The sequence below is a fragment of the Phasianus colchicus genome, unplaced genomic scaffold (genome assembly GCF_987193195.1).
Source record: "Phasianus colchicus unplaced genomic scaffold, bPhaCol1.hap1.1 HAP1_SCAFFOLD_43, whole genome shotgun sequence".
Taxonomy (NCBI): Eukaryota; Metazoa; Chordata; class Aves; order Galliformes; family Phasianidae; genus Phasianus; species Phasianus colchicus.
In genome coordinates, this window is record NW_028325223.1 from 726,072 (window position 1) to 750,206 (window position 24,135).

Consider the following 24,135-nt stretch of genomic DNA (forward strand, 5'->3'; position numbering starts at 1 on the left):
GGGCACCCAGTGCATTTGAATTGAAGCCATAAGAGGGTGCTGTAGTCCTGGTGCTTTATAATCCTAACAAAGCTTTTTCATTTTCCCCTTGATGTAGCCCACCAAAATCTTTCTCCATTGCAATTAATGATCCCTTTAAAGGCTGTGATCTGGGGAGGTCAGCCAAAATTTCCTGGTGTATCCGTTGTTTCATACCTACAGAAAAGGAGCACCTTTTACTAAGTCAAGCTTATGCGAAAAATAAAGAAGTGTTTTTGAGGTTGCTTACATTCATTTTCTTCCCGACTAATTCTAATATATTTATTTAGCTTTTTATTCCCTTCAATCCTTTCTACAATATGGCAATCAATGCAGAAGAGAGAAAAAAACACATTTGAAATAAACAGAGAAAGACAAGCTCATTGTCACTGATGTGTCATTTTGCTGTTGTGGCATGTCTTCTGGTATTCTGCCTTCTCTGTTATCTGTCTATACTATTAGCTTTTTGGATCAAAGCCATTTTCTCTACACATAGAGTTATATGAACGATATTGTAGAGCCTTTGGTTTCTCAGCACTGGCAATTGTGAAGGGATAAATGGCTACTGCCCCGTTGCAAAAAGGAACTACTAATACCAAGATGCATTTGTTGCTCTGAGCTGTCGTGGGCTGGAGTCCTGCAAAGTCAATCTGCAGTCATTCCCCTGGGCCTTCGGTACACTGGTGCTGGCCTGAGGCTTTTACTCCAGCATAATCAGCACTGGTCAGGGCACAAGCATGACAGTTCTTACATCAGCAATCTACTGTCTTCCTCATGTTACGTCACAAATCAGTGTCCTTCACTCCGCTTAGACCATTTGTTTTTGCTCATGGGTTAAGTGGATTAGACAGCTTTTAGTAAATTGAGGCACAGTCCAATAATGTTTGCCTTCTGCCACTATAGCACAATACATTTGATTTTCCCTTACTCAGAGGATTGGCCGGATGGATCTTTTCACACTGTTCCACTTAACTTCCCTAGCTGGAAGGAGATGTTCTCCCCAAATAATGGATTCTACCACAGTTACTTGGCGTGACCTGCACTCGACTCTTTCAGTCTGAGTTTGCCACAGATAATCCAGCATGTTTCGTGGATATCTGGATATCTACTAAGAACCAGGAAGAGTTTCTTGGATTCCAGTGGCCACTTCAACTGTGGATCATCCCCAACGATCCACTGTCTTATTGTGGGGGGGAGGATTTAGTGCCGGGCTGGGCTGCAGTACAGGGACAAAGACAACTGCTAGCAATCAGATCCCTTGGGGCTCTCCTTCCAGGCTCCATCTGCAGTCCCAAAGGGCTCTGGTCTCCTGCAGGTTCTCTCTGACAACTGTTAGTCCCAGGCAGGTACCTCAGGAACACCAGGGCCTCTCGAGATGGCACCGGCTGCTTGTGGTCACACGGTGGAGCTCTGCTTGAAAACCTGAAGTCATCTTCAGTGTTTTTCAAACACTCAGCACCTCCTCATGAGCTGCCCTGGTTCAATCCTGTCAGTGAAACACGCACACAATAAGTGGAATTTCTATCATGAGAAAACGTGACCTTTCAGGATGGATATTCACTGTATGGAAAGAAATACCAATCTTCCGCTGTTCTTGCACTGACAACTCTCTCTCATTCTGTGCATGTAACTGCCCTCATTTTACAGGTATTTCCACCTGCCCTGATTAGGCTGACCACGTTGGAAGCCACCTTTCCAGCTGCCTGTCTCAACCTTTGCAGTTTCTATTGTTATCCCAATTTCCTCTCCCCTTAATCTCTGATCATTTATAGCCCTTTTAATGAGTGCAGTTCTTTGAGTTTCAGGGAGCTAATGTTTGTCCCTCCTTAGCAGTTTGTCTCACTGTGTCCTTAGCCAGCTAACTGTTTAATTAATATGCCTTTCATATTAATATTTATCATTTCCTATCTATGTACGTGACATATTTCTTGTACAGTTATCTTTTGGGAAGGAGAACTTCAGTGGAGGCATACAGCTGAGGAGTACGTTCTATTTCTTGGTAACCTGTGTTACGCTTTGTTACGCTTACTGTTCTTTGTTTAAAGGTAAGAGAAACCCTTCTGCACCCGTGTTCTCTGAGGAGAGCAGGTGGCAGCTGCTACAAAGGATCTGAAACATTCAGTGCAGACTTTAGAAGAGAAGTCTGATGTAAGGAAAAGCAAGGCAAGTGCCAGGTGGCATTAAGCAGACAGGGCTGGGGAGATGGGCAGTCACGTTGTCCATGCAGTGTCAGATTAAGCAACTGCTCTTCCTGCCTATGCAGGTCTCCTTAAGGGACACCCTGGATCCACGTCAATTGGAGAACGATGCTCCAGAGCCAATGGAAGAACATTATGGAACAGACACAGCTCACTGTAACCTTCTGCACTTTAGAAAGATCCACAGTATATTTAGTGCTACTTCTGCGAACGTAAGGTACTGAGAGGAGAATCACGGAATCATTAAGGTTGGAAAGCTCATCCAGTCTAACCATCCACCTGCCACCAACACTGCCCAACAAACCCTGTCCTGAAGTACCACAGCTACCCTTTCCTTACGCACCTCCAGAGACTCCACCGCTTCCCTGGGCAGCCTGTGCCAATGCCTCGCCACCCCTTCTGGGAGAAACTTTTCTTAATATCCAATCTGAACCTCCCATGGTGCAATGTGAGGCCATTCCCCGTAGTCCTATTGCTATTTACCTGGGAGAAGAGGTCCCATCTCACTGTAACCTCCCTCCAGGTAGCTGGACGGAGCGATAAGGTCTGCCCTGAGCCTCCTCTTCTCCACACGGAACCATCCCAGCTCCCTCTCCCACTCCCCGTTAAGTCTTGCGCTCCAGACCCCTCCCAGCTTTGGTGCCCCTCTGTGGATACACTCCAGGGCCGCCATGTCTTCTTGTAGGGAGCGGCTGGGCTGGGCTGGGCTGCAGTTGATGGGACAAGGACAACCGCTAGCAATTTAGATCGCCTGGGGCCACTGGCAAATCACAGCGACGATCGCATCCCCGCTCCTGACTACCCCATTTCAGGCTGCCATTGGGCTCCTTGGCCACTGGAGGGCACTGCCGGCTGTCACCAGCACCCCAGACCCTTTTCGTCCGTGCAGCCTTACAGCCGCTCTGCCCCAAGCCTGTAGTGACGGTGCCTGGGGTTTCTGTAGCCGAAAAGCAGCACTCAGCTCTTGACGTTCTTAAAGCTCATGCAGTTGCAGTCAGCCCAGTCATTCAGCCTATCTCAGTCCGTCTGTGGGACGCTTCCTCCTAACTTGGTGTCATCTGCAAACTTACTGAGGGTGCACCCAATTCCCTCATCCGACTCGTCAGTGAATACACTGAACAGGACAGGCTGCAGCGCCGACCCCTGAGGAACGCCTCTCAGAACTGGACTCCATCTGGATCTCTCTGGGCCTGGCCCTCCTAGCAGTTTTTTACTCAGCAAAGAGTGTACCCATCCCAGCCATGGACTGCCAGCTTCTCCAGGAGAATGCTACAGGAGGCGGTGTCAGAGGCTTTGCTCCAGTCCAGGTAGCTTCCACCCACAGCATCTCATCCACCAGGTGGGTATGTAGTCATAGGAGGACATCAGGATGATCCTTCTCGTAGATGGGCACCACATTAGCAAGTATTTGGTCACCTGGGAACTCCCTGATTGATTAGGGCTGCTAGGATGCCACGTCCACCAACTCCCTCAGTACCCTCAGGTGGATCCAGTCCAATCCCACGGATGTGTGACAGCCCGGGTGGAGCAGCAGGTCACATGCTGTTTTATTCTGAATTGTGGAGGGTTTATTCTGCTCCCCACCCTGTCTTCCAGTTCAGGGGGCTGAGTACCCTGAGAATAACGGGCCTGACTATTAAAGACAGATGTAAAAAAGGCATTCAGAACCTGTCTGCTTTTCCTCATCCTTTCTCCTTGCACTGGGGTGGAAGGGGATCCATCCTGTGCCAGCCACGTGCACTTGTGTTAGGCTGTTAGGGTGCCTTGGCATGTTTATACAGATATTTATTTGGGTCCCAGATTGACCAACTGAACCGAGTTAGATTCAGAGAATCATAGACTGGTTTAGGTTGGAGCGATATTAAAGATCATACAGTTCCAACCCCTCTGCCATGGGAAGGGTTGTCATGCAGTAGATCAGGTTGCCCAGAGCCACATCCACCCTGGCCCTGAATGCCTCATAGGATGGGGCAATCCAAAACCTTTCTGGGGGACCTCTTCCTGTGCCTGACAGCCCCCACAGTGAAGAATTTATTTGATCACCAACAAAGATATTAAAAACAGCAGTCCCAAGATGGAACCCTGAGGGATTCCTTAATATAACCACTTATTGTTAGCCTCCACCTGGACACAGAGCTGCTGACCACAACCCTCAGGCTGCAATCATACAGCCAGCTACTAATCCACTTTTCAAATCCACGTATCTCCAAATCAGAGATAAGGATGTGGAGTGAGACCATATCAAAGCCTTGCACAAGTCCAGGTAGATTACTTCAGTGTATGGGAACTGCTGAGTCACGGCCTGAACGTCTGATTAGTCACCTGAGGCGAGCAATGAGGCAGCCCTGGGAGCACAGGTGAAAGCAATTCGCCTGTGCTGCAGGAAGGGGTGGAGCCTGGCTGCACCTCTCCTAGACCCATTCAAGAGCTGACTACTAGTGGGGAAGGATCTCTCTCTCTCTCTTCGGAAGATCCACTCCACTGGTCTTTCCTGAGCGAGCCCACGACACGGGTGAGCCTTCTATTTATTTCATTACTATAACATCTTAATATTATTAAATTATATAATATTCCTTTATATAATTTTCATTGATTATACACTTGGCGAGCCAGGCAGGCAAGCCGAATATACTGAAACTTACACTATGTCCTTTCTTTGGAATTTCTGTAAATGGTTCAAGGGGGAGAACACTACCCCCCTAGATAAGATAATTCCAGGGCAGATCCCAGGATTTGCGGGATCCCCTTATTATGAATTGGCAACTATCATTGAAAAATGGGGTCCCCTAAGTGTTGTGGGAAATGTTTCCCCATATCGCCTAGTGGATTACTTTCAGGGACTAGGCAAAGATATATTAGTCACTAGAGAAAGACAATTAGCTGCTTCTACAGTGGCATGGCTGCTATTAAATGCTTTAAACAATGCCGAAATAAGGAATAATACTTCAGTGAATGAAAATGAACTTTTAAAAGATCGTATTGAAAAGTTAGAACAGGAACTTGGCCTATTAACAGGAAAAAAAAACAATTCTACGTCTTCCAATAGGTCAAGTTCGTAGTATTTCAACAAACAATGACCAGGCTCCTGAATCAACGGACTGTGTTGATCAGGAAAATAAACCATCTAAATCGGATCTTGAATCCCCAATTTTGACGGACGCACTAGAAGTCCGTCCTGTTATATCTCAAAAAACAAAAAAGGTACAGGACAGACCAGCAGGGGTGCCGCCTGATCAGTGGCCCCCCGCTCAAACCCACTTGCACGTAACAGCCCAACTGTACACGGCAACAGAACTGATGGACTTAGTCCAACGATTCAGGCAGAAACCTAGAGAAAGTGTGCCGGCTTGGTTATTAAGACTATGGGATTCTGGGGCAGAAAGTGTTCTGGTGAATGGCCTGGAAATAGCCAAATTGGCCACAATGACCGTCCATCCTGCTCTTAGACAGAGATTATATGCAGGTAATCAATATAATGATGAAAACCATTCAATAATAGAATGGTTAATGGCGGCCTGCCGTATGGTATGGCCCAATAAATCTGATGTTCCTTTACATACAGGGATGTGGTCCTCCATAAAACCAGGTAACGGTCACAGGATGTGCATTTTCAGTAGCCTAAGCGTAGCCCAAGTTGCTTAAATATTGCAACATATTGGCATTGTGTGTTTATTGCTGTCTGTTTTTCAGGGCTTGCAAGAGTCAAAATGGAGCATGAAAACTGTAGTTAGAGAGTTTATTCTGCTAGGATTGTCTCAATCCCACAAAGTCCAGTCAATTCCCTTCTTCTTCTTCCTCCTGTTCTACATCATAATTCTCCCAAGCAACATCCTTATCATTCTCACAATTCAGGGGGATTCCCAGCTGGGATCACCCATGCATTTTTTCCTGGCTAATCTGGCATTCTTGGATATCTGCTACTGTTCTGTGACCCCACCCAAAATGCTGGCTGACTTTTTCTCAAATCCTAAGATCAACTCCTACAAGGCCTGATTGACCCAGCCTTTGTTTCTTCACTTCCTGGGAGCAGCAGCAGCTTTCCTGCTGTTGGCCATAGCCTGTGACCATTACGTTGCTATTTGCAAGCCTCTCCACTACACCATGCTTGTGAACAGGACTGTATGCTGTGCCCTGGCTGGAGCTTCGTGGGGCGGTGGCTTCATTCATGGCATCATTCTATTTGCTCTCACCATCAAGCTCCCCTTCTGTGGCCCCAACGTCCTGGACGACTTTGTCTGTGATGTGCGTCAGTTGGCGAACTTGGCCTGTGCTGACCTTACACGGCGGAACTTCTGATGTTCCTCAACAATGGAGTTGTCATTGTCATGTGCTTTGCACTTCTCCTCATCTCCTACATAATCCTCTTGCTGAAGCTCCAGACACACCAAAACAAAGAACAAAATAACCTCCACCTGCATTTCCCACATCATCGTAGTTTTTGTCATGCTTGGCCCAGCTGTCTACATATATGTCCTACCCTCTGAGGCTGTCCCAATGGAAAAGGTTTCCATTGGGAAACCTTTCTTTTCCATACGGTTGTCTTCCCTTGACTAATCCCATGATCTACATGCTGTAACAAGGAGATCAAAAGCTCCGTGTGGAAGTTGGTCAGCAAATACATATTTAAAAAAAAAATTTTGAAAGAAATAAATGAAAGTTTATTTGTTCGTTTTGTTCATGCAATTTTCTTAGGAACAAATCCACACTGTACGTTATGTAAAAGCATAATGTACAAGTGATAACCTTCAAGAAGTCCTTTTCTATCAAAAAAATCCCTAGAGTGATACTAAAACCTGTATGGAATAAGTTAAGGAAGAACCAACCTGTGTAAAGGAACCAACTCATGCACTATGAAGTTATCATTAAGAATCTTTTAAATTCATTAGAAAGTATCTGGTAGGTGTTGAGACTTCATAGAACTATTACTGGACTACTGGTTCAGCTTCAACCATGGTAATTCATTATTTCAGTTTATAGTCAAACTTTCACTGTTGATGCTGCTTTCTCGTTGGACTCATTCATGATCCCACCATTGAATGAGTTGATTACATTTCCACAAAGGGAGAGTGTGAAAGCTGCTGGATGATCCAGCTTGCAGGCAAGCTTTGCAATTCATATAGCATAGGCAAGACATTGCAATCTTTTAAGTAAAAATCAAAGACAATGTAGCTATAGCTTTACAGGACGTGCAGATCATAAACTTTATCCATACAGTTACAGACATTTGCAGCACAGATGTCTGTCTGAATTAGTCACTAAGGATTCCAGCAAAAGTAACAGGCATTTCTAGGGAGAAGTTCAGCTAACCCTTTCTTAATTTCTACTTTGAGAAGTAATAAACCATGCCTTAGGCGTTTTTGTCTCGCCCCTTGTACTTGCCCTGTAATCCGCTTTATAGTTTGACCCCAAGGTGGTCAGCCAAATAATTCTTCTCAATGGGAAACTGTGCTTTCAGAGAGCATGGTTTTCTTACTGCAGTGTAACTTCCTTAGGCAGTGTAGATGATGCAGAGTGAGCTAAACACGTCTCCGTCCACAAAGTCCTCCAATAATCTCTCAGAAGACATTGCATCCTACAGGTCACGGAGTTCTTGGTTCTCACATAACGCTCTAGCATGCTGTAAATATCCAAATGCAGTTGCCCTTGCAGTAGGGTATTTTTGTTCTTGTTGTTCCTTTCTTCACTAACTTTCTACATATCACTAGGTGAAAGAAAACGCCATAAATTCAAGAGTGCCTTTCTCAGGAATGCACTCAGCTCTGAGCACCACCACTTATACACGGCCTTCTGTCACACTGCTGCCATCAGCTGCTGCTGTCGGCCTCCCCAGTGCTTCCACCATGGTTACCTGACATCCCTACAGTCCTGCACCCGCTCAGAAGTAATACTTAAAATGCATTCTTCCATACTTCATGACAGAGGACTGAAGAGACTCACTTTTGCGTGGTGCTAAGGATGGTCCATCCCCAACACGTCCCTTTGCGCGCTGCAAGGCCCAGCTGGCATTCTGGCAGCCTGCTGGCTGCTGCTCCCTAACGCAGGGAACCGCACTGTGCTGCTTCTGAGGAGAGAAAGAAAGGAGGGTCCATGGAAATGGGCACCCAACATCTGCAAAGAGATGCAGCGTTCCAGATCGTGCCAGAGACAGGATATCACAGTGCTGAGTCATTAGCTACCACTAAAGGAAACAAACATTTGGGAGAGTATTCACAGCAACTGCTGCAATTTCTGGGCATATCCCAGCTTTCTTACTGTTCAGGTGGAGAAGACTGGCGCTCACAGACATCAGTTCAGTGGGTTAAACCAACACACCTACAAAATGCCAGCATTATTCAGGAAACAGTCTTCAGGTGCCACAGTTCAATCCACGCAAAGTTATTGTGCAGAGCCTTAGCTCTTGACTTCCATTTCTTCCCTAAATTTTACTACTGCAAGCAGCTAGAACAAACCTTTCAGGTGAAATTCAGGGCAGCAGGGACCTGGCAAACCATAACTAGGTGCAGCTGGCAGGAGGGCAGTTCACGCTCTTTGCTCCCACCCTGCCCCAGCAGGTTAAGGAGCCTGGCAATGCTGTCCTGTTGCAGCACATGCAGAATCCAACCGGTTATGGAGGCAACAAAGGACCAGTAGTGCTCCCCCTGCTCCAGCTTTTCCCCTTCAGAATGAGAGAAAGGAAGAAAACCCAAACAAATAAATCCAGCCATACTTTTCCATATGCAGAGCAGGAATGGGAACTGCGTCTGTCTTCTCATTGAGACAGTGGTGGGGAAGCTCAGTTCCTGGGGTCCTCTCCACAGAGACTGCCCCCTGGCTTCACTCTTTCTTCAACTGCCTCAATCCCCAAAATCTCCTTTTGGAAAGAATCCCTAAAGAAAGAATCTGCAAGTGAAAAATAGTAAGGAGAAGCATTTTCCCAGCTTTCTTCTATCATGCACTTTAGACTCTTGAGTAGGACAGTGTCTTAAAATCAACTGGTTACAAGAACCATCCCCAAAATACAACTAGATTCTGTACAGCTGCCATGATTTCTGACAGCAAGTGTTCTCCATCTCCTCAACATTTACACACCTTGAAGCAAGTGGATGGTGTTGCTGTCATGAAGAAAACTCCCTTTGTCTTCCACCCCTACTGCAGCCGCAATAGCTGCACTGGTACGATCCACGTGTTCAACAGACCTCAGCTCTGCCTTAGCCAGGCACAGTGGCTGTCCTCCTCCCTCCCAGCTCACACACCAGAGCACTGCTGTGCCACATGGTAAGAGCAGCAGTGACAGTGGGCAGCACCCATCAGCCTCCACCCTGCTCTCACCACCAGCTGGGACAAGGGCTGACACAGCGGGCCCACCCCAGCCCAGCTTTTCTTCTGAGACACCTCCCAGCAACCACCCAGCACCAAACCCAGTTCACCCACTCGGCCTGCTCAGCCTGAGCTGTGCCCAGCTCATGCACGTGCTGCAGCAGTGCTTCTGACGGGTTCTCACAGGGCGATCTCTCTCAAGGAAGGCCCAGAGCCCAGTCTCTGCGTGCAGCACCAGCTCTGCTCACCAGCTGTGGGACAAACGCTCCCACCCTAGCAACAGTTGTGACCTCTGTGAGTGCCCACAACACTTCTGGGCCTCCATCAGACGTTATCCAAATTTTAAGAAACCAACAGCAGGGTCACCCAATGGAGTTATCTGAAGTAAAATAACAAAGAAGTTAAGATGACTCTTGTGTAGCCAGCTCAGGTCCCCCTCTTGCTCAGGTGCTGCATGATCGGACAAAGGAGATGTTGCCTCTGAGGTGGAGGCTGGAAGGGTCTGGGCTTTCAAACTGTCAGCAAGCATTTGGATGAGCCACCTTCCTGCTGAGGAGCTCCTTAACATCATTCCTGCCTCCTCCGGTACCGTACTGGGAGATGCTCCAGAGTTCATTAGCCTGGACTCCCATCAACAGCTGCTCCTGCACTGACCTTCACTCACACTCTGATACCGTCCACTTCCAGCACAAGCTGACCTGCAAGGAAATGTGGGATTAATGCAAATGCAGAAGCCCACGGCTGTGTCACCACCACGTACTGCAGCCTTGGGAAGTCAGCTACAACTACAACCTTGGTCAGAATTAAAACAGGCACAGTACATTAACTGTGACCTCTAAACTGAAGTAATTGTCACGATCAGAAATACATACTGAAATCACTCACTTAACTATTGGTGGTTACCTCCAAACTCTTTTGCTTTTGGGAGAATATGGACTCAGAATTGAAGGATACAAGAAAAATGACATCTGCTTCACTGGAGGTGGTTAAGCTTGGAAGTAGGATTCCAAAATGAAAAGGTTTTCAACTCCTTATAAGGCAGAAAGCGATGGGATGATTGCTGACGCCTGCAGAAAGCCTGATCTGCTCTGCCACAGGTGGCTGAATGACACAAAAGCTGTGCTGCTCATTCAGAAGTGCGTGGGGCATGGGGTGGGCATGGGGCACCAACACACGGGATGTCAACACTCCTCGGGCACTTTCCCATCAGAAGGGAATTCCCTTCTCCCTGCCATGCCATGTCCACACCACTCCTAAGGGCTGTACTGACACAGTCAGCACAGAATCCATGCAAACGTTCTTTTCTCATCGTGGTGGTTGTTAACAGACGCAAGCAATGAGACATCAGGTCACTGTGTGGGCTGCTGGGTGACACTGCCATCATTTCCAAGCCATTGCTTCCTAGGGGCAAATAAAGTAAAATACTTTAAGAAAATTTCACACAGAGATTGCATACTATACTATTCTTTTACACAAAGCAGGACAAAACAGGAGATACGTGCAGCTGCATCAACACCCCAGTTGCTGAAGGAATGGAAAGACAGATCAAATGACAATACATTATTCTCATACAAGGACTGCTCATCAGCACCCACTGCCCAAGGAGCAATGCAGGGAAGACTTGCATTTCTTCTTCTCCTAGCCAGAAACTGTTTTTCCTACCTTAAAAAGGAAAGGAAAAAAAGCCTGACATAGTGCTGACAGGGCAGGCAGATGTGGCACACCAAGGCATACTGAATCTGCAGAACATTTGAAACTTTCACCTTTCCTCCAAGAGCAGTCTAAACCTTCCATACCCACTCCTACTTTCACCACTATTCTTACCAAAGCTGCTTTTTCAGCTGGGGCTCCTCTCTGTCCTCAGCAGTATGACTCAGCACACAGATGCACGTCAGCTCCATTTCGTTTCCACGCCCACTTTGTGGGACCGTGGGTTTCCCATCAGAAGGCTTCACACACACCGTGCGTTCAGCTCAGTGAAAGGAGACACAACTGATACAGGCTTGTTGTGCAAGAGAAATCCAGGTTCTCTTCTCATTCCCACAATCCTTCCAGTAGTTCAGTCCATTTGGTACATTACCATGTCCCGGATTCTCAGCTGTGTTTTCCACACACTAATCTGTCTACCAACAATGCATACACAGGAACCAAGAAACCAATAGCTACACTCAATCATAACCCAGGGCAAGGAAATCTCAGAGCAATCCTAAGTGAAAGCACCACTTTTCTGAAACTCTGCCTCAAGCTCCTCACGCTCCCCCTCAACTCTTTTCTCAGAAGCCCACTCCTCTGCTTTTTCCTTTTCCTCTGAATGCTTGCATTTTTGTGCAGCCAGGACTTGGGAGAAAGCTGGGATGCAAACTGCAGAGAACTGTCCCAGCAATGAAGAAACAGAAAGCCTGGGCAGAAAGACAGTGCATCAAGTCCAGATGCCTGTTATGTATCTGTACCTCTCTTTGGTGCTTTCTCCAGCTCTGTCTTCTTCCCCAGCCTTTCCGCACGGCCATGCTGCAGTGGAAGGCCACTGGCGTCAGTTTCTCGCAGAGAGAAAGCAGGAAATACTTGAAGAGCAACTCTTTGGAAGAAGATTTTAGCACAGCCAGCCACTAACTTCAAGTTTTCAAGCACTGTTTCTTAAATTTGCCTTTCCACTGCTCTAACGTTATGCCTTCCTTACAGTCAACACGAGGCACTTTTCTCTCTCCTCCATCACACACACCCTTTCACACAGTCCTATTTAGATGAAAGTACCCAAAATACAGCTCACAAAACATTCTTACCCACAGAGGCTTTCCATTTCCCCCTTTCTCAATAAGAGTCAATAGAATCCCATGCTCCATCCCTAAAATAAAGTACAGCCTTTCCATGTCACAGAAAGCAGTTGCCAATAGAATCCTTATCCTGTTAGCCCACATCCACCAAAATCCCTCCAATACACCATTTCTACAGCCAAAACAAACTCATTTTTTCAACTGAAATGCATTTACAGAAAGTATTACTAGTCTCATTCCTGCTGAGTGAGTGGCAAATGAATCCACATCTGTCTGACAGCTCTACAATGCACAAAGCAAAGCTGCACAAGCAAACACAACGCTGTCAGGTGCATGAGCTGAGAAACACTTCATTCCTAAGTCAAACAACTGTGAGTACAAGTACCTCCACACTGTTTGGCCTCTCCAAGGAACAGACACAGCTCTAAGAACCATTTAGACACAGACTCGGATCGCTCTACTGCCACCGACAGCCACTGTCAGCCTCTCTATTGCTTCCAGTACAGCGCTGCCATCAGTCACTCTTTCCTCTCAAGACTCTCTTGTTTTCTCACTTACCTCCTTAGTTGCACTAAGGAAACGGTTTTGCCATTAGCTACGGCATCCACCCCCAACCAAACCAACACATCTATCAGTCAGCAGGGTTGCGCCCCATGAGGCCAGGCCTCATGCCATGACAGCAGAGGAGCAAGGTCCAAGGCTGCAGCAAGGGAGAATTTGCTCAAAGGCAACAGCCGTGGGCACAGAAATCAAGGCAAGAAGCTGCTTATCTTCAGAAGGATTCAGGTAGGCAGGGATCTCCTTTGCCTACACTGCCAACCCTTCAATGAGGGCTGGGAAGGGGTGGATCCTGGCTCCACCCCTTCTGTCATTCTGGAACATTGCATGCTCTGGGTTGGCCCTGCCTTTCTACCAGGTGAAAAATCAGGTTTCAAGCCATGTCTCAGCATTTACACTACAGCATCCCTTAGCATTAACTCCACAGGACAACCCTTAACCCTTTACCTTAACCTAAAAGGCTAATCCTTAACACTCACCCCAAAAGATACTCCTCAGCCCTAATCCAAAATGCTAACGCTTAACCCTCATTCCCATCTCAAAAGTGCTGCTGTTGTCCCTAACAAAAAGGACAAGCCATAAACCCCCAACCAGGTGGGCACACCCCCACCATCACTAACATCAAGTGTTAAGCCTTAACCTTTAAACCTAACAGAAAACAGTAACATGAAACCCTAACCCCAAAGGGTTACCCTCAGCACTTAGCTCTAGCACTAAACACTAACACTTCATCACAATCCACAAGTGTAAACCTTAGGATCATAGGATCACCACGGTTGGAAACAGCATCTAAGATCATCTAGTCCAACATTTCCCACTAAATCACATCCCTCGGTACAACACCTAAACACTCCTTGAACACCTCTGGGGATGGTGATTCCACCATTTCCCCTTCCATAAAAACCTAACCCAAAAGGGTATATCCCATCACCATCACCCACAAGGGTAACTGCAGACAAAGGCAATAGCAAATACAGCTGCTTTAAACCAGTCCTAAATTACCCAAGAAAAGTAAAGGACACAAACCTGTAAATACAGAATGAGCCAGCAGGATGAGGAAATGAGCAGAGATTTCAGAAACGCGTCTGCTGTCAGGGAGGGGAGTTCAGGCCTGCCCCAGCACCACAGATCTCCATGACACGACACAACATGGGGAGGTGGCAAAGGTGACAGGGCTAGGAGGAGAGCTGGCGGAGGAGGAAGGTTGGATGCCTGGCAGTTTGAGAGGGACTGAGGTAGCCTCACCCATCACAGACGTGGTCAGCGCAGACACTTTGGTGTCCGACATGATGTAAAGTGTCTTCGTAGGGCTGGACGTGGTCACTGCAGAGAAGGAAAGAACGTGGTCAGCAGTTGTGGGGACAGGGTGCCTACCCTGGGCTGCAGCCCCGGCAGCAGAGTTGCAGGGCTTCAAACTGCACAGAAAACCCCCTTGTCTCATTTTGTTTTCAGACTGACTCCAAAATAAACCCCAGCACTGCCACAGCCTGCGCAGAGCACAGCAAGGGAGCCCCAAACCTTTCAGCTCCCTTTCTAGACCCCTCAGAGTCTAAGAATCCTCCCTCCCTTTAGTGATCTCACTCTCTCCCCAGGGGGCTAGGACCATAGGCTTCTTCCTTGGCCATCCCACTCTCAGAGCTGTCACACAGCTCGTGCATCTTCAACTCTGACCCACCAGCACTGAAGCGCACACACCACCTGACATGGCTTCACAAGCAACCATCTGCCTTCGCATCACATCCCTCTACCTGCCTTTGCTAAGCAAGCACGCACCTACCTGCCTTTGCTTTGGAAGCATGCACACGCTTCCCTTTGCTAAGCAAGACCACAGTCCCTTTTAATCTCAGGAGGGAATAAAACAGCCCGAACAAAAAGGGAACGGCGAGGCTCTCTCTAGGACGCCTGTTGTCTCAGCAGAGTTGACAGTTACTTAAAATGCACAAAGTACCTACAAAACCATCACGCTCAAACAAGGAAAGTAAACAAGTCCAGGATGCCGTGAAGGGTTCCTAGCTCTTTGTAGGTAATACCTGCTCCGTGGGCACAGGATGCGCACAAACTGCCCCTCATCTCTTCCCCATCCCCTTGCCCCCCCCACCCCCCCGTGATTTCCACAGGCATTTAGAGACTCTGTGGAAAGGCAACATAAGGCTCATGGAGAAGACTGGATGCACATGAGGTTTTTCCCTTCCCTGGTGCTAGAGCACTGCTTGTCTAGATGATGAATGTTTTTCATACAAGCACCAACCAAGCGTGGCAACAAACAGCTGAAATGGCATTTCCCCTGCAAAACAACCAGCCTGTCTAAAGACCTCACCTCAGAGACTTGCCAAAAAGGCCAGAACTCCCTTTTGGCAGGCTTACTCACAGAACAGCAGGCTTCTCTTCACCGTGCATCACATGGACACAAACAGGCTGTTTGTGCAAGGAGGGCAATTTCACCCGAGCACCTCACCATATGTGTTCCCTCCACCCTGCTTTTCTGCAGAGATACAAGGATAAAAACCTCAGTTCCTCTGAGCAACGACTGGAAGGAACTCTGGAAAATTCTCCATTCAAAAGCAGCTCCTTTGTGGTCTTGGTTCCTGAGGGCTCCTTTGGATCACCTTTCAGGCAAAGTGTAAGAGGTTCCACTGTACAAACCTATGTATCTGGGTACCTTTTTCCACCCCAAAACTAATTCTGACAGAGTTGCGATGCAGGCATTGGACACGGAGAAGAAGAGAAAAAGAACAGAAGAGAGGATAAAATTAAGGATACCGGTAAGGAAGAAGCGCAGAAGATGAAAAGCACAATAGGATACAGGCAAGACAGCAAAAGAGATGAGCAGTAGCGGAGAGAATAAAGGGAAGAGACGCTGAGAAGGATAAGAGCAGAAGGAGAACAGACAAGAAAGAAAGAAGAGCAGAGAAGAAGAAAAAGGATGTAGGTAAGAAAAACAAGCAGACAAGGAGAAAAGCAAAAGAGGTATTAGCGTATACAGAGCGTATACAGAGAAGACAAAAGCAGAAGTTGGAGAGAAGCTGAAGAGGAAAAGCGAGAAAGGAAGTCTGGCAGAAGTACAAGAGACGGTAAGAGAGGAAAGTGGCAAATGAGAAGAGCAGAAGAGAAGTGAGCACAGAAGAGCAGAAAACGAAAAGAGCAGTAAAGAAGAGCAGATCGTGCTATGAAGAGAACAGTAAAAGAAGATCACATGAAGAAAGAGGAGAGAGGACAGTGAAGAAGGAACTGCAGAAGACGACAGTAGAAGAAGGTGTGAGGACTGGAAAGAAACAAAGTGAGTGTAGTAACAGGACACCATTTCCCTTGGGACTCTGCAATCTCTTTCACTTCTGACAGACGGAGGCGCTGAGAAGAACAAGAGCCGTGTCTGTGTTCACCAAGGACTCACCTCTGCACGTGCAGCGGCAGCTCTCAGAGAAGCCTTCTTTAGTCCCACTTTCCTCTCTTCAGGTCCTGGCAGGCATGGGGAGGAGCCTGACCACCAATGAAGACCGAAGCAAGACACTTATTGAGCACCTCAGCTCAGCTTTTTCCATGTCTGAGGAAGCCAGTTCTCTGTCCTCATTTATCAGAGGGGGAACGCTCTCCTTGGCCTGTCTTCTGCCTGCGTACCTGTAGAACCCCTTCTTGTTATTTTTCACATCCCACACCAAGTTCAGCTCCACCTGTGCCTTGGCTTTCCTAATCCTATCCCTGCACACAGACAGCAGCCCTGGCAGGAACGCAGCACTGTGGCAATTTGCAGAGCTTAACATGCAGTTCCATCAGCGCATTGTGTTTTCGCACTCAGACGTTACTGGCTGCCGAGCGGAGCGGCTGATAAGGCCATAGTGAGCCACTTTTTCCTAGCAGTGTATGTGGGACCTGAGGAAAATGTCCTCGCGCGTGTTGAGGCAAAAGATAAAAGTATTCTACTGGGACTCTGGTGCTTCTCGTGAGGCACAGTCATGGAGGCAGAAGGTAGAAGTATTCATTTGTGGAAAGTTATTGAGGAGGAACGAGGCTGTTCTCCCACTAAAGCTGAAATGAAAGTTTGAGAACGATCACTCATGGATTCCTTTTGCTAAACTCATACACTGGTTCTTAAACTGATGTGCTAATCCCTACTGCTGAACAGAGCACCCCACATCAATCCCCCCTTTTCCTTTGAGGATTACAATGTTCACATCCTAATCCTCACCACCTTTGACCTTTCATACTTAGAGATACATCTCCACAGTCCAATCACACTACAAGGAAGGATGCATACATACAGCGATTACACACACCATCCCCACAAATAACTTCTTAAACCAGTGCAATTTGGGAAGCCAGGAAGTCATGTTGGTTTCAGCTCACATCGTCTTAGGTTGTGCAGTATTTCACTTTGGTGCCATATCTTATCTCCATCTGCTTCAATTCTACCACTGTGACCTACATGAACACAACAATATCATTTATTGCTGCATGAACTCCTTCTTGTGCACCTAACAAGATATCTGAAGCCCTTCTACATTGCAATACCACCCAGACCAAGCTCTGGACTTTTTCCCTTTTCTTCTTCCTTTCTGCCCCTCTTCCCCTCTCTCCTTCTTCCTTTCCTTTCCTTCTTTTCCCTTGTCCCCTTTTTTTCCCCTTTTTCCATTTCCCTCCCTCCCTCCTTCCCTCCCTTTCTTCCCATTCCTCCCTCCCTCGCTCCCTCCCTATCAGCCTGGCTCTCACGCTGTTGTCCAGATGCCCGTCTTCCTTTTCCCACACCTCCATGCTCTGCCCACATCCCCCTGTTTGGCTGCATCTCCCTGCGGATGTCCCACCCCACAGCCCCACTCACAGCCGCCATCCCCGGAGCTCTGCCCTCCCCCAGTCGCTCCCCCACCTCCCCAGGAGATCCCTGAGGGCTCTCCGTTCCCCCCCCACCCTTCTTCGCCCCCCGCTGCCCCTCGAGCCCCACTCGGGCTTCCGGCCGTGCGTGCAGGCCGCGCTGCCACGGCGACAGCGCGCCCTCCCTCCTTGCGGCGCGGGAAGCCGTCCCCGCGGCGACAGCGCATGCGCGGCGGCGTCTCCATAGCGACAGCGCCCCGGCGCGGCCGTTGCTCGAGCGACGCGCCGTCCCCGCTCCCCGCGGAGTGACGTCATCACGCGGCGACGCGAGGACGCGGCCACGCGGAAGCGGAGCGGGGCCCCGCGCTGCTCCAGCGCCGCGGCGCAGCCCCGGGACTCCGAGCGCCGCCTCAGCTTCTACGAGTGGGTGTTCGGGGGCGGCGGGGGCACCGGGGGCACCGGGGCTGGGGCCGTCCTGTCTTGGCCGCGTGGGTCCTCTGCTGCTCAGGGCCTCTGCTCGGCGGCGGGAGGTGCCCTGTGCCCCCCGCCCTTCCCCCCCACCCACGGTGTTTCACTGCCTTCCCCCCACCCCCACCCCCCCCGCCGCGGGTCGCCCACAACCTCCCGAGTCCCTCAATCTGACCCCTGGGCTTATGCTCTCCCCCCCCGTTCCCCGCCTCCACTTCCCCCATTCTCATCGCTGGAGTCATTTTCCACCCGTCCCCTCAGTTCCTCCGTCACTGTCTGCCCCTGTTCCCCATTCTGACCCCCAGGCTTCCGTGTCTGTCTCTCACTGATCCCTTGTGTCCCCATACTCTCCCCCGACCCCCCCAAGTCTTCCCATTTTCTCCCCTAGATTCATCCCCCTCCCCCGTCCGTTCTATCTGACCCCCAGAATTCCCTGTCCCCTCAAGTTCCCCTGCTCCAATTCCCCCATTCACATCATAGAATCTCCTACCATTCCCCAGTCCCCTCTGTTTGCACCCCCGCAGGGTCCCCTGTCTTCCCTTCCTCCCCCTGCTTCTGACCCCATTTTCTGACCCCTACAGTCCCCTGTACCCCCATGCCCTCCTCCCTGCCCTCTGGAGTGCATTCCCCTATGTTGACCCCAATTTCCCCCAACTGGACCCCCTTTACGTCCCATAGAAGCCCCCCCACGACCTCCAGTTCTCCCCTCCCACCCCTCCCTCCACCCCCAGAACCCCTTTCCACTCATGTGGTCTGCCTCTCCTCTTTACCCCCCCCCCCAACTAGCACTCTCTCCTCCCAGACCCCCTTTACACCCCACAGAAGCTCCACACAACTCTCCAGTTTCCCTCTTCCACCTCTCCCTCCATCCCCAGACCCCCTTTCCACCCCACAGAAGCCTCACTAGCTCATTTCCCCCCCTCCCACCCCCTGCTGAACCCCCCTTATCCCCCGTTGGAATCATGCAAAAGGATCTGCAGGAGAAGTCCTGGAGAGGTCTGGGGGCATCCAGGGGGTTCCAGACTCATCCAGAAGGGTCTGGAGTTATCCCAGAGTGGTACTGGGGCATCCAGAGAGTCCCCAGGTTGATCCCATGGGCCCCTGGAAAGATCTGTAAGCTCCCACTAGGAGTCCAGGAGCACTGAGAAGTCTCTGGTTGTGAGAATCTTTCTTTGTTTTTTGGCTCAAAGCTTGCTTCCTGAGGTATTTCTTGTGATAAGACTCTGATTGATTTGTTGAGGAGGCAAGAGATGGGTGCTACCGTGTGACAATTGACATCCCTCTGGGAACATTTGAAAGCCCCTTCCTCCAGAGTTGCTTACCTCTGGAAGAGAGTGCTCAGAAGTGCTTACTGGCGGAAGATCTGGCCTGTGACTAAATAGCTCCAACCTTGTATGGGAAAATTGGGGAACGATACCATCGTGTCCTGTGAAAAACAGGATGCAGATGGGCATCCCTGCTCCCTCTTATCTGCTGGCACGGCCCGGAAGGTGGGAACAAAGGAATTTCTGCTGAGATCCCAGAGCCAGAAACTGCCACTCCAAGGAGAGCTGACTCAACCACTTTGGATTTGAGCTGTCACTCCAAAGACAGCTGACTCGACCACTTTGAAAGCATTGAAAAAGGGCCATCATCACCATGGTCACCGTTGTCGTCGTCGCCATCAACAACAATGCCCGATGACCCACCACTACTGAAGATCAAAGGCTGAACTACGAACCACGCTGGATCCATGGTGGTGACTATGTCCCTCTTTCTTCCTATAAAGACTCCTTGCTTCTTCTTTCCTACCTTTTCTATCGCCCTCCTTTCCTTCCCCATTACCCTAATTCATAATAGCATCCATCCTCCCCTTCCCCATCTCCCTAATTAAGATCTGTAATAAACTGGTCGGACCAACATTTGAACCGTTGTTTCTTAATCTCACGCCGGGTATACAGATATTAAAAGAACCTCCTCTCCCTCCTATAAATCGGAGTGAGACACTGGTCTGATCTGAAGATGTCCCAGTAGAGTCTGGTACGGTGCAGGGAGTCCTCATGAGGGTCTGAATGGTCCTGGAGTCATCCAGAATGGTTTGGGGATGTTCCAGAGAGGACTTGGCGGGTCCGGGGGGTCCTCATGTTGATCCATGGGGTCTGTGGATTCATCCAGAAGGGTCTGGAGATGTCCCAGAAGGATCCTGTGGGGTCCAGGGAGTCCCAGGTGTGTCCAGGACATCCTCAGAGGGATTCAGAAGGATCTGAGGATGTCCCTGAGAGGACTTGTAGGGTCTGGGGGGTCCTTAGGTGGGTTCCAAGGGACCTGTTGTCTACTGGAAGGGTCTGGAGATGACCCAGAGGGGCACAGGGTGACTGCTGTCACCGTCATTGGGTGTCATTGGGTGTCGGCATCACTTGGGTGTCACCGTTATCACCATCTTTGAATGTCACCGTCATTGGGTGCCTCCAGGTGTCATTGGGTCTCACCGTCAACAGCTGTCACCATCACTGGGTGTCACCATTGTGACTGTCTTCAGGTGTCGCTATCATTGGGTGTCACTGCTTTTGGGTGTCTCTGTTGTCACCATCGCTGGGTACCACTGAGTGTCACTGTCCTTGGGGTGTCACCATCATTGGGTGTCACTGTTGTCTCTGTCATTGGGTGTTACCATCACTCTGGTGACACTGTTAAAAAGGTGACTGCATGTGACCTCAGTGTGGAACAGCTGTGGCACAGTGTCCGCATCACTGGCTGTCACTTTTGTCACCATCACTTTTGTATCACCATCACTTGTGTGTCACCATCTCTCGGGTGACAGCATTCCCTGTGCTGTGACCACCACATGGGGGCAGGCACAGGTGGCCCCACACAGTCACCGTGCTGTCACTGAGTCTCACACTGTCCTTTGTCACCCCTCCAGGCCTGCCTACAGCCGGACCCAGTGACACCGGCGCCCTCTGGAGCTGTCACCATCGTCTGTCACGAGGACAGGGATGCACACAGGGGTGAACTCTGTGCCACCACCAGAGGGGACTAGGGGTGACATCAGTGTGGAACAGCTCTGACGGGGTGTCATTGTCATTGGGTGTCATCCTCACGCAGAGGGGACAAAAGGACCCCCCTGGGGACATTCTGTCGAAGTTGGGGACACCATGAGCAGCTTGAAGACTTTCCAGGGGAAGTGGGGACACCGCATCACGGTGTCACATCCCCAAAGTTGGGGATGCCTCCAGAGTGTGACGCCCTGAAGTTGGGGACTCCCCTATGTCATCCCCACAGTGTCACACCCCAAAGCTGCGAACAAATCTGTGTCACCCCAATGGTGTCACACCCCAAAGTTGAGGACACCCCCACAGTGTCACACCATGTAGCTGGGGACACCTCTCTGTCACTCCAATGGTGTCACACCCCAGCATTGGGGACACTGCCACAGTGTTGAACCCCAAAGTTGGGGACACTTTTATGTCACCTTGACAGTGTCACACCCCAGAGTTGGGGACAGTCCCACAGCTGGGGGCGCCCCCATATCCCCCCATGGTGTCACATTCCAAAGCTGGGGGGGCCCTTCTGTGTGTCCCCCACCACAGACCACACTGTTCCCATGGGGTGGGGGCAATATATATATGTTTTATACATATACATATGTATAACACATATACAGACCCTCATCTCCATCCCATACCCATATCCCAAATCCATCCCATATCTACAGCCCATCCCATAACCATCTCCCCTTTTCCCATCCCGTATCTCATCCTCTATCCATATCCCAGACCATATTCATTCCATGTGCACATCTAATCCCAAGTCCATACCCCCGTATCCTATCCCAAATTGATCCCATATCCATATCCCAAAATATAAAGAAACACAACCAACAGAACACCAAAGAAACAGGATTTAATGTCATGGCAAAGCAGAGATGACAACTGACAAAAAAAAAAAAAAAAAAAAAGAAAAAGAAAAAGAAAAAACAAAAAGCAAACAGAAAATAACACACAAGAAACACTAAGACACCATGAAACTACAAGCTGGAGGCATTGGCTCCAGGCCAGGCAGAGCACCAGCACAGAGCACGTCACAGCACAGATGACATCAGCCGGGCCCCTGGAGCCTTTATGCTGTCACAGTGCGTTTCCATGAGGACGGAGGGCCCTGCCCAAGGCAGCTGGGTGCAGGCACCTCCTCTGTGAGCTGCGCTGCCCGCAGCCGCTCGCCGTGCCCTGTGCCTCAGAGCAGCCCCGGCAGCAGAGAAGCTCAGCCTCATCCCGCTCTGGGTTGTGGCGAAGTGTTACCGTTTGTGTGATTGGTGAGTGCTGAGTTACCCTCTTGGGTTCGGCTTTCGGCTTAGGGCTTCCCAGATGGGGTTCTGCTTCAGGGTTACGTGTCAAGCGTTCTGCATTCGGGTCAGCTTTAAAGGTCACCCTTTTGGCTGAGGGCGAAGCGTTAAGGCAAACAGTTTGGGGTTTGTGTTACTGGTTTCTCTCTGGGGTTAGGCTTGTTATCAGTTTGGGTTCGGGGTTGTGCCGTTACGGAAGGGTAAAGGGTTACCGTGTTGGAGAAGCGGTAAGAGTGATGGGTACCCATTTTTGGTTTGGTTTAATGGTTGCCCTTCGAGGTTTGGATTGGGGTTTAGGATTCAGAGATACCCTTTTGCATTAGGCACAAGATCTACCTTTTTTGGATGTGGCTAGTGGTTGCCATTTTGTGTTAGTGATAAGTGTTAAGGGTGACACATTTCTGGCATGTATAAGAGTTACCAGATCCACAGAAATTCGTAGCAATATTCATAGGAAAAAAAACGATGGAAAGAAAGAAACTGCAAGGAAGAAATCAACAAAAGTAGAGAAAACATTGGAAAGCAGTAGGAAAAACTGAGGGGAAAAAAAAGCAAACAAAGCCTATGACATCCAAGGGAACAAAATACCCAACAGAAAATAAATAATAACTAACAAAATGAAAGAAAAACAGGCAGGAGAAAAAAAAGACTAAGAAAAATCAAAGCAAAACTACGAAAGGGAATGGAAAGAAAAGGCAAAGACATACAGTGCTGTATCATGGCAAAGCAAAGGATTCAAACAAAAAAAAATAAGCAAACTAATGCAAGAGGAAGTAAACGGAAAAAGAAACAGAAAAGAAAAAGAAAGGGAATAAAAGAGAACTAAGTAAAGCAAGCAGAATGAAAGGCCATGCAAAGGAAAGGTAGGAAGGAAAACCAAGAGCAAAGGAGAGCAAAGCAATGGACAAAAGAATAAAATGAAAAGGAATATTCAGGAAAAAGAGAAAAGAAATGGAAAGAAAGAAACTGCCATGAAAATCCAACCCAAGTGAAGAGAACAGTGGAAAGCAAAGGAAAAAAAACAACAGGTAAGAAAACTAAGCAACAACAAAAGAAAGCAAACCAAAACAGAAAAGTAAAAACTAAATAAAAAGGCAAAGAAAAAAGAAAAAGGGAAGAAAACAGAAAACCTAAAAAAAAAAAAAAAAGAACAAACAACGGTTCAAAAACAACCCAGAATACAAAAAGAGACAAAACAGGCAAAACATGTAAAAGAATAAAAGGACAAAAAATGAAAACACACACACACACACAATGAGATATTAAAAAAAAACAACAACAACAACAAAAAAAGCACAAAAAGAAAAACACACACAAAAACAAAAAAACCCAAGAAAATAAAAAGCAAAACCAACATAAATTAAAAAAACCCCAAACTAAACACCAAACATACAAAAATTGCAACAAAAACACACAAGCATAAAACAAAAACCACAAATAAACAGAAAAAAATTAAAAAGAAAAGCAAAAAAAATAATCATAAAAAACAGAAAAGCAAAAAACAAAAGCACAAAAAACACACAAGCACAAAAAACCAAAAAGATGTAAAAACGAAAAAAGAAAAAAGCAAAAAATAAACAAGCATAAAATAGAAACAAAAAAGCAAAAAGGAACGAAACAAAAACCACAAATACAGAAAATAAGAAACCAGAATGAGCACAAATCACAAATCAAAAACCAAAACCAAAAAAAAAACAGAATA

At 48.3% G+C, this 24,135-nt stretch overlaps 1 long non-coding RNA gene across 20 annotated transcripts; it reads right to left on the bottom strand.

Moving 5' to 3' along the window:
* Positions 1-37: 37 nt before the first annotated feature.
* Positions 38-17,952, bottom strand: LOC149912124 (uncharacterized). 20 transcript variants are annotated; one of them, XR_016462355.1, is made up of 8 exons: positions 16,233-17,169; positions 14,619-15,323; positions 13,868-14,164; positions 9,627-10,913; positions 8,923-9,082; positions 8,154-8,528; positions 615-1,504; positions 38-195 (listed from the first exon to the last, which is right to left on the bottom strand). It is a non-coding gene; the product is annotated as an uncharacterized LOC149912124 (long non-coding RNA). The 20 variants fall into 20 exon arrangements; XR_016462357.1 differs by having other exon boundaries at positions 1,369-1,504; positions 16,233-17,167; XR_016462347.1 differs by lacking the exons at positions 38-195; positions 615-1,504 and adding exons at positions 17,183-17,257; positions 17,775-17,952 and having other exon boundaries at positions 7,365-8,528; positions 16,233-16,864.
* Between the last annotated feature and the right edge of the window lie 6,183 nt (positions 17,953-24,135).